At 33.5% G+C, this 11,319-nt stretch overlaps 1 long non-coding RNA gene across 1 annotated transcript in view; it reads right to left on the reverse strand.

Annotated features, from left to right (window-relative positions):
* Positions 1-620: 620 nt before the first annotated feature.
* The window catches only part of LOC128093623 (uncharacterized), a 146,367-nt gene continuing 135,668 nt past the window's right edge, over positions 621-11,319 (reverse strand). Inside the window, exon 2 of the long non-coding RNA XR_008212640.1 lies at positions 621-910. This is a non-coding gene — a long non-coding RNA (uncharacterized LOC128093623). The remainder of the gene's footprint in view (positions 911-11,319) is intronic.

Below are 11,319 nucleotides of genomic sequence, written 5' to 3' on the forward strand. Positions count from 1 at the left end.
AATACCGACCTTGAATTTGAAAGGAAAATCGGAAAGGGAAATATGAAACTAAAAAAATGGTTTTAAAGCGAACCTGTTTCAAAATTATATGTTTTAATTTTAAATGAAGCTTTGAATGCACCTTTCAAACATGATTTTTTTTTTGTTAAGTTCGAGCAGGAATCTTACAACATGATCAAGAAGACATTTTGCATCATCAGTTTGTTACCATAAGTCTTCACATAATTTTGAGAGCTGTCCATACAAAAAGAATTTTGAAATATTCTAAAATCTTTATCTTGAAAACAGATTTTCTAATCAATTTGATGTCTTGGGCAAAGTTACTTGGACAGTAAAAAAATAGCTGCTTTCTAAAAATTAATTACCCACTTTTTTAGCTAAATAAAAAAATAATTATGATAGTAGATATCAACATGATCAAACTTTCAAAAACAAAATGGTTAAATGTCTAAAATGTAGAAACATTTTTGCTGAGTTAATTTTAAGATTTAGAAGCTTCAAAGATCTTAAAGCAAATTTACAGGAAAAATTTTCTGATCTCTTCGAAAAACATATGTGGTCTAATGAGTTCTTCAGGTAAAAAATAGTCACGTTGTCCACAAAAAAAAAGTTTTCACCGGATATTTGAATAAACATATCGACGTCGTCGTGCTATCATGTCGCACCCGCCATTTTGACGTTCCGAGAAAAACGCGTTTTAATGTTTGACCTTGAATAAACAAAAACGAAAGCACGCAATGTAAACAATAACAAACACGTTTTGTTTGGCTGACCATTCTGTGCATTGTCCCGAAGTTTGGTTGAAGTTGGTTGCTGGAGTCCCGAGTTATAATTAAAAATGTTTACGGTAGTCTAACTTGTACGTGCGTCAAACGCATCCTGACCTGAAATCCCTTTGCCCTTTGTCGCACTTACATCAATTTTCAGGGAGTGACAAGATAGCTCGACAGGATTGAAACTTCTTTTATATGTAGAGTGACAAAAATTTTCGGGGCTTTTTTGGTTTTCATTGAATATCTCAGGATTGAAATCGAATTTTGGGGATCTGTGAAGGTCAAAAGATGAGGCATAAAAGAACGCTCCCTGTCAACTGTCAGTTAACCAAGGGAATGATGGAAAGAGAGGAATCACAAATCCGTATCGAGAAATTAAAAGTGAGAGTTTTAACTTTTAATTTCTCGATAAATAATTTCAAGATTTTGCAGGTGTAAACCGAAAACGCGATCCATAATTAAAGTGAACGAATAAGGCTTTTAACTGCTTATTTAATTGTCGGTGTACACGACGCCGCACTGTTTAATCATTTTCTAACGTACATTCAATTTTGCAGTCCAAACCCAGTCCTTGAATTGGAAAAATAAAATTCTTTTTCAAATTTTCTTTTCTTGATTTGTGTGCACCTACGTCGAAGACCAAGATTGTTTACTTTTTGCTCTTTGGTCTGACAGTCTTGGTCTGACAGTCTTGGTCTGACAGATTTGGTCTGACAGCTTTATCATGGATTTTGGTCTGGTCTAGGCGAGGGATAGGACACAGCACCTTCCTGCAGTTAACACGGTGGGTGCACGGGTGTGCGCGCGGAGGGGTTTCTTCTTCTTTGTACTTAGTTCAGCATTTTAAAGGCAGACAAAAATCAAAATACGAGCGCAACCTGTCAAAGCCTGATGCGCTGCGGACTGATGTACACGCTTACGACAAACCACTAAATTTTTGTACGGTGAAACAGATTTTTTCGCGCAACAGAACAGATGCGCACTTCGGTTTAGTGGTGCGTGGATAATAATAAGGCTTCTCAATGTATGCTTTACAATAAAAAATATATTTTTTGAATATAAAAGTATGCAATTTTGGGAAATTTCATAAATAAAATCAGATGTAAACTTTTTTGAAAACATGGTGTAACGCTCCTTGAGGCATTTTTGAACAAATGTAGACTTTAAATCTTTTTTTTTCAGTTCTGGGATCATAGATTGGTAGAAGGCGTAAATCATTTGGAAAAAAAACAATATATCATCGATATGCTGCAAATTTATGGTAGTAGCCAGTGGCGCCGACTAGTCCAAAATGTTGGGGGGGCACGGTTGTTTTCCGAAATCAATAGGTAAGAGTGGCGATAAGCTGTTTGAGTTTCTTGTATATCACGAAATTTACCAATTGGAATATTACGATGTGAAAAGAATTTTTTTCATCCGGAATCCATTATTTTTGGAAAAATAATTTATTAAAATGTGATTTAAAATTGTGATTGGATTAATTATTTGTATGTTTAGAAGGCGAATTCCTTCTTATTGGCATATTCTCACTTATAATTAACAGATATTAAGAAATTCAGCAATAAAAATATTCTAAAAATAAAAACAAAAGTAAAAAGCAAAAATTTTGAACTTGAGAAATTAAAATTAAACTAATACTCAATAAAAACAACATTTTTTCAAATCTGCTTTAAAAAAAAAAGATACACAAAATTCAATATTCCAAAATTAAAAATAATATTATAATAGAAAAAAATCTAGAGATAAAAAAACTCATGGCTTGAAATTTTTGAAAAATCAAAAGAAGAAATTCAGAAATTTAAGCAATCAGAAATTTAGAAATAACAATAAAATTCAATGTTGAAAAATCCAACATTTAAGCTATTTTTTAAGAATTTAAGAATTTAAGAATTTAAGAATTTAAGAATTTAAGAATTTAAGAATTTAAGAATTTAAGAATTTAAGAATTTAAGAATTTAAGAATTTAAGAATTTAAGAATTTAAGAATTTAAAAATTTAAGAATTTAAGAATTTAAGAATTTAAGAATTTAAGAATTTAAGAATTTAAGAATTTAAGAATTTAAGAATTTAAGAATTTAAGAATTTAAGAATTTAAGAATTTAAGAATTTAAGAATTTAAGAATTTAAGAATTTAAGAATTTAAGAATTTAAGAATTTAAGAATTTAAGAATTTAAGAATTTAAGAATTTAAGAATTTAAGAATTTAAGAATTTAAGAATTTAAGAATTTAAGAATTTAAGAATTTAAGAATTTAAGAATTTAAGAATTTAAGAATTTAAGAATTTAAGAATTTAAGAATTTAAGAATTTAAGAATTTAAGAATTTAAGAATTTAAGAATTTAAGAATTTAAGAATTTAAGAATTTAAGAATTTAAGAATTTAAGAATTTAAGAATTTAAGAATTTAAGAATTTAAGAATTTAAGAATTTAAGAATTTAAGAATTTAAGAATTTAAGAATTTAAGAATTTAAGAATTTAAGAATTTAAGAATTTAAGAATTTAAGAATTTAAGAATTTAAGAATTTAAGAATTTAAGAATTTAAGAATTTAAGAATTTAAGAATTTAAGAATTTAAGAATTTAAGAATTTAAGAATTTAAGAATTTAAGAATTTAAGAATTTAAGAATTTAAGAATTTAAGAATTTCAGAAGTTCAGAAGTTCAGAATTTAAGAATTTCAGAAGTTCAGAAGTTCAGAATTTGAGAATTTCAGAAGTTCAGAAGTTCAGAATTTCAGAAGTTCAGAATTTGAGAAATTTGGAACTTAATTTCAAAATTTTTTAGGGTGCAGTTAAAATTTCTATGGCCTTATTATTTTTTTTAAATCGATCATAAATTGTAGAAGGCGATACACTTGTGTTTTTTAAGATTATATAATTATAATGCGTCTTCAAAAAATTTCTTTTTTTGAGACAATTATATGTTTAAGCTAAAATTGGTACAGAACGTTTTACGGTTAACAAATGTCTTTGAAATCTCTTCAAATGCTTTCTAAAATACCCAAAATATTATCGAATTTATCAGCATTTTTGTAAATGTAAATGTAAAGCAGTCAACAAAGTGTTTCAGTTTACTTTCGCTAAATCCTTATCTACAATGGCAAATCGCAGAATGTTGCGTCCGAAAACTTGATGATTGTTTTCGCAAGTGTTTGCGTAAGTTTGATTGTAGATGAGGTACTATAGAAAAAATGTAAACGATTTAAAAAAAAATCACAGATTTCAAAAAACCACAAATGTTTTTGAACTATTTTACAGATTCGCTTACAAGAATTCTATCCGTGTGTACAAACGATGTTTCAATTAAGTTTTAAATATTATTTTCAATTATTTCTGTGAATTTTATTTGTAATATTTGAAAAAAAAAGAATATTTTCCTTCCAAAATTTCTGGGGGGGCACAATGTATGGGCTGCCCCCCCCTGCCCAATTTTAAGGGGGGCAAAAAGTACCGTGCCCCCCCAGAGTCGGCGCCCCTGGTAGTAGCATAACAGGCTTAAAATTTGAGATTATTTTTTTCGTCCGGAACCGAAGAACAGCCTTATCTTGTAATCATCAAAAAAAATATGAATCTTACTAGCTATGATAACGATTAACGCGATCTTTGAACCTTAATCTGAAAATGTCAATCAATTGATTAGAAATTGATGATTCACTTAAAAGAAACCTGCTCTAACAAATTTACCATCATCAATTAACAGCAAACTCACACAAACTTAATTTCCGGTAAAATTCCCAACTTTAATCTCCCCGTTCTTCCTTCCACCTGCCCCAATCTTGAAACCACACCACAGCTCCCCACCCTGAAGACAACTCACGAAGGCGAGTTCGCCATCGCAGCCTGCAAAGTTTGCTGCCGGGCGTGTGCGGTTTCTGCGGCTTCTCGGGCGTGCCTTCCTCTCCCTCTGTTTAAATTTTAATTATTCCAGTGTAACTACTGGGCAAACATTAAGTTTTGGGATGCATGTGTTTTTCCCTTCCGGGATTTTACGGGCCGGGCATCCCACTGCTTCCATTCTGTCGCCTCTCCGGGGGGCCATGACCGGGGAGGAGTTGCTGCTCGTGGAGGCAAACGAAAATCCGCTCATTTATTTTCTTGTTCCGCCCCCCAATTGAACCCCGGCAACTGACAACTTTTTTTTTATTGTTGATTTAACCCTTACATTTTGTGTTTCTTTTAGCTAGAATTTTACCTAATAATGTTCTTAATTTAAGAAATAGTTCAAAGTTTTCCCGATTTCTAGTTTTTCAAGAAAATTGTTTGAAATTTTTTCAAGCTTATCAGAAAACGGTTCACAATTTGTTTGAAAACTGTTCAAACCTTTTCCAAGTCTACAGCTCAAGTTATCGTCAAAAAAAATCTTATATTTGTTTCAAATGGCACAGGGTTAACTCTCAGCAGGGGGTTCGACAACAACGGCAAGCAAAAGAAATGAACCAGTCCAACTTTGAAGAGCTTTCGCCGTGGCAACTTCCTACCCCCGTCCCGGATTACGTGTGTCTTTTGCAGTCGCCTTAATTTCCCAGAAATCGAGAAGTGAAAGAGCACACTCGTACTTGTTAAGAAGAACCCGAAAAAAAAAACATCAAAAAAGCCCCTCACCGAAAAAAAGGAAAGCTCGCAAGCGACCATTTTTAATTGGCAATTTTGTTTCTGCCATTTTATCGCTCAGCAGGGGAAGCTTATTCGAGAGCTGGAATTGAAGGTCGTCGTCGTCGTCGCCGGCGGATGAAACGAGCTTTTCTCCGTCCTGCTGTTCCAGAAGCGGAATAACGACATGGCGAGCTCAGCGACGCTTTTAATTTCTCTTTGAAATCGCGTCGCTTTTAAGGCAAGATCGTCGGATTCGTGTCAACTTCCTAATCGATTCGTAATCCGCAATGTTTCATTTGTTTTTGCTTTGTTTTTTTTCTTTTTCACGGAATTTTCCAATTCTGCTAAATGGCTCTGATGAAAGCGAGTGCAAACAGTTTGCGATTAGGAGGATGTTGCTGGCAGGTCATTATGGTTGAAAAAAGAAATTAGTCTTTAGCAATTTTCAGTTTTGTTTTTATAAAAAGCAATTAAATTTACTTCATTCTCCAAAGAGAATTTTTCGAGGTCACTGTCATGATTTACATGAATATCTGATAATAAACATAAATCTTGTTTGTTTTTTAAGTTCACTCACCTTATTTTCATTCAAATATATTTTCAAAGTTCAATACATTTTGGCGTTTATTTCAAAACAACTGGGAATCGTAAATTAAATCCAAATTTATTGAAACATAAATGCTTTTGATTTGATCAATAAACTCGAATACTCCCCTCTTTTATCTTTTCAACACAATTGAGCTAAAATTATTCCACCATGAAATTGTCCTTTTCAAATTTGAAAGTCTTAGAAACGTGCAAATCTTCCCTTTCATAAGTTCAAACAACAGCAGAATTCCACCTTCCACCATCAAACGGCTTTTCACCCAATAATCCCGAAACATCTGTTTCCTTCCCCTACCCTCCCCTGAAAAGGAAATAAACATCACACTGACTGTTTTCACTTATCAAGCTCGACCAAAACATCGCTCCTTCCGGAGAAAAACCTCAAGCAGATTAATCGCCATCGATATCGAGGGGGTGCGGCTGGCACGGAAACGAAAAACGGACCACGGTCAGTCCTCGAAATAAACTTCCGCTCATCAAGGGGCAAAATTTTTCCATGTCAAAGCTGGTGGCAAAACGAGCAGAGGAAGAGGGAAAATCCCTGCCCACTCGGGCTAATAAACAGGTGCTTAGGATATTTTTGGAGTGGGGTGTTGAAAATGGCTGTGAGAGGTGCCTATTTTTGTAAACTGGGCTGTTTATTAATTTTGTTTCGTTTTTTTCTCGCTTCTGACCAGGACGAAGGTCCTTCAGACCAAGTTGTTTTTAAAGGAGGAAGAATAAAAATGGAACTTTGCCATACACAGGTCAGAAAGCCAGCTTTGAGCACTGCCAGATGCAGACCTAAACAAATTTAGTTAGCTTAGATATCGGAGCTGTAAAATCATTAATGGCTACCACTCGGGAAAGATTAGAAGGCCCAACTATTTTTAGAGTCTAGAATCAGGTGTTTCTATCGGTGTTTGAACAAGTTTTATCTTCAAATCAGATTAGTTTAGTGCTCAACAAGTGAATTGAAAATACATACACAGTAAAAAAAGGTTGAATTGTTTACTAAATATCCGGTTGTTTTCGACTGGAATACTTGTTGCAAGTCGGACAATTTCAAACAACAAAATCGTTTGATCTGTTTTATTGACAAAGAAAGCCACAAACAACTTGTATCCATGTAATTTACTAAGTTTCACGTAGGCTCTGTGTGCATGATAGCTCGATTGCTTAAATTTGAGTTTATAATGCCATTGCAATGTAAAACATATCAAAAAATAAACTGTATTTAATTTTCACATTAAAAAATAGAATAAACAACTATTCACGTGAAACAACCACCAACAAACGAGGTATTTTTTTTTTGCAAGGATTAATAATGTTGAATCAATCAAAAAGTGCCCTAAAAGAAAATTACAATAAAGTAAACCAGGGTGATATTGAGGGGATTTCAATTGTATTTTGGATTTATATACAATTGATTGGGTTTGAACCAATATTATTATTTTTAAAATATAAGCATAAGCATAGCATAAGCATAGCATAAGCATAGCATAAGCATAGCATAAGCATAGCATAAGCATAGCATAAGCATAGCATAAGCATAGCATAAGCATAGCATAAGCATAGCATAAGCATAGCATAAGCATAGCATAAGCATAGCATAAGCATAGCATAAGCATAGCATAAGCATAGCATAAGCATAGCATAAGCATAGCATAAGCATAGCATAAGCATAGCATAAGCATAGCATAAGCATAGCATAAGCATAGCATAAGCATAGCATAAGCATAGCATAAGCATAGCATAAGCATAGCATAAGCATAGCATAAGCATAGCATAAGCATAGCATAAGCATAGGTGCCCACCTGCAGTTGCTACTCCGTTATTGACCAGGACCTCCAGAAGTTACATCCACGAGCCGTGGAAGATCAGTGGGAGTCTTCCTCGCTTCGCAACTTCTCAAAGGCCCCTATCATGCTGATCAATACCGGCGCCGGCCACGACCAGTGGTAGGGTCACGGGAAAGTGGATGGGAATGTTAATCCGATACTTGAGTGATAGAGACCGCCCAATCGACTGCATCTCCGACAAAGTATCACATGAGTTTTGAGGGGGTTAGTAGATGGGTATGAGGTCAGGATTCGAGAGTGGCAGTGATGTGACCATGAGCATTTTGTTTATCGGTTGAAAATTTTAAATCTTAGGCAGCCGGCTGCGGAAGGATAGATAATTGATTATTTATAAAGTTTTTTTTATCGAACGCGTGCCAGCCGAGCAGTAGTGCTATGGGCTGGACTTATCAGTATATTTTTACTGTTTTTACAATTTAAATAACGCGAGCAAATTTCAAAAATAGTGAATAAATGACACATTACTCTTCATAAAATCGATAGTTTGATGAATTAATAATAAAAATGCCAGTTGAAATAAATTTTTACGATCATTTACGACGAAAATTATCGCGAAAAACAGGACTGCGCGTCCCCAGATGCACTGCACTTATGAAGGCATTATTCAATTATTATGACCAATCACCCCATGCACACAAACAGCGACACAAAAGAAATGAAAATGAGCATGCAAAAACAAGACAGCGCGTCCCCGTGGTCAGCGCACTAATCCAATATTATTATTTTGAAAATATGTACACAAAGTCCATGCCCTATTTGGAGAAAAATATTTTTTTCAAAAATACATAAAAATCGAAAAAAACATTTAAAATTGTAAATGAAAAAAGTAATCATCAGTTTTCAAAGGAAAAATATTTTTAAACAATAAATTTTAAGCAAAACAAAACTCTTTGCGGTAGTGTACACCGAAAATATTCAAAATTTAAAAAGATTTTTTAATTAACTCAAACATGCCACAAATCAATATAAACAGGGAAAGTGTTTCAAATTGAGTTGATTGCATTTGAATTTTCTTGAAAATGTTTGATGTTTTTACCCAAAAAATGTTTGTAACAGCCTAATAGATAACTGTATAGTTTTATAAACATATTCTATAAACGTTCTATGGGAAAATTTCAAAATGGACTTATTCAATCCGAACAGGCATTGTTGGCATATTGTTTATTAAAAACAGTAAAATTACGATTTTTTTAATGAACGATTTTGTTGATTTCAGAAGTCCTTGAACTAGGGATGAATCATCTTAAATTAATAACATTTTTTAAATAATTTGTTAAGTAATTAGTGGTCATACAACAAAGTTCTTGAACAAGGTATGATGAAAATATAATTTTTTTTACTCAAAGTTATCTTTAATTATTCGAAACTAATTTAAATAATTTCAGAGTCAATAAGTATTCAACCAACATAACTTGTACTTGATTTTGGTATCATTCCATACAAAAATGGTAAATCAATTTTATTCCAAGTTCTCATTTTGTTATACTTTTTGGTAACAAAATTTTAACAAAATGTTGAATTTGAAATTTAAAATTCAAATTTATCTTATTTTTCAAAATTAGATATTTTTATTGGACAGTTCTCTTTAAGAAGGAGAAAGTCTGAAATTAAAAAAAAAGTGTCCACGTAGTTTGTGAATAGCCCCACACATGACACAATTTTTTAACACTGGAGCGCCCAACACATGTCCAACTTACACGGACGCCAAAGCCTCCCAAAAAAGGTGGAACGGTAACTTCAACTCGCTGGTTCTCGGGCATTACTCAACCGATCGGACGATTCTTGTTTCCAGTGATTTGTAAGAATATCTAGATAATCTTAAAATTTTGGTCACGGTGTTCGCTTTGTAAGCGAACGGTCCTGGGTTCGATTCCCATCTGCTCCCAACGAGAAAGTATAGGAAATATAAATCTTGAAACTCTGAACATGAACGAAAAAATCAAAGCCGCTCGAGTCGGAGTTCAATCCCCCGTCTTGGATTGGTAAGCAAAAATGCTAACCAATAGGCCATCGCGATTTGGTGAGCTATGACTGAAATTAGGAATACTGTTACTATCAACTATATACGCGCTGGGTCCTTGTCCATTTTGACAAGGGTTCAGATGTTCTAAATAACGTTTGAATCCGATTGGTCCAAACGTTCTTCAGGGCGGGGCTTGTCGCTAAAGCTGAAGTACCTCGCGCTCGGCTAGCCAGCGTAGAAATGGGTCACCGAAGCACGGCAGAGCTAACACCTTCCAAATCCCTATGCGAGTTAGTTGCATGTATAGAATGTAGATCTAAAAATACATGGAAACAACTCAATTTGTAAGAAGCGACCGCGTGGTCCCGTTTGGTTGGTTGCACACACACACACACACACACACACACATCTGTAATTTCTGCGACCGAAAACATCGTTCCACCTTTTTTAAACGACTGCCTCCACGGAATTTTCAGCGATTTTTTTTACACGCGAAAAATAAAGTCGGAACGATGTTTTTGATCGAAAAAAGATTTCATCAAATTAAGTTCTGCAATGTTCTTAAATCATCTAGACATCCTCTCAAATCACTGGAAAAAAGAATTATCTTGATTGGTTGAGTTATGCCCGAGAACCATTGAGTTGAAGTTACCGTTCCAACTTTTTTTGAGCCTTGGACGTTGGAATGTTAAATACAGTTAAACTTCGCATAGTACGCAGGCGTTACGCTTTGTACTTCTTCGATTTCTTAAAATCTAGAAAGTATTTTTGTAATCTTTTTGGAGCAACTTCTTAGTCTTGTTTCAAACTACAAATAGCTTAAACAAGATTGCAAAAATTTTGTGTCGTTTTAGAGAAATCGAAGAAATACCAAGCGTAACGCCTGCGCACTATGCAAAATTAAACTGTATAATCAAAGCATTTCTTTACTCCAGCATCCCAATTGTCAAGGACAAACTAATGATGAGAAATTGCTTTCTCATTTTAATTGTTTAGTTTGAAAAACTATAATAATAAATGAGAAATCAACCATAATACAGTTTCTTTTCAATAATTTTAATGAATTTTGACATGTCACGTACAGTTAAACCTCGCATAGTGCGCAGTCGTTTCGATTTGTATTTCGCCAATTTCTTAAACACGACGTAATATTTTTGAATCTTTTTAAAGTAATTTGTTCGTCTTGTTCCAATCTACAATCAGCTTCAAAAAGATTGCAAAATCATTATGTCGTTTTAGAGTAATCTAAGAATTACAAAGCGTAACGCCTGCGCACTATGTGAGGTTTAACGGCATTTAAATCAGAAAAATAAAAAATAAAAGATCATGATTCCAAATTAATGATGATAAATGTGATGTAAATTTGTTGATGTATTGACTTCAAGTGTGATAAATCTTCCGAAAAAAGTATAAAAGATTTCATCGACAGTGAAGATATCAAGCATTTGAACGTATTTCCACAAATAAACTCTTATGTTGTCTAGACTTCGTTTACAGCACCACTTGATTGACATCCAATAACAAGAATCATTTTGTTGATGACCC

Source organism: Culex pipiens, chromosome 3 (assembly GCF_016801865.2).
Source record: "Culex pipiens pallens isolate TS chromosome 3, TS_CPP_V2, whole genome shotgun sequence".
Taxonomy (NCBI): domain Eukaryota; kingdom Metazoa; phylum Arthropoda; class Insecta; order Diptera; family Culicidae; genus Culex; species Culex pipiens.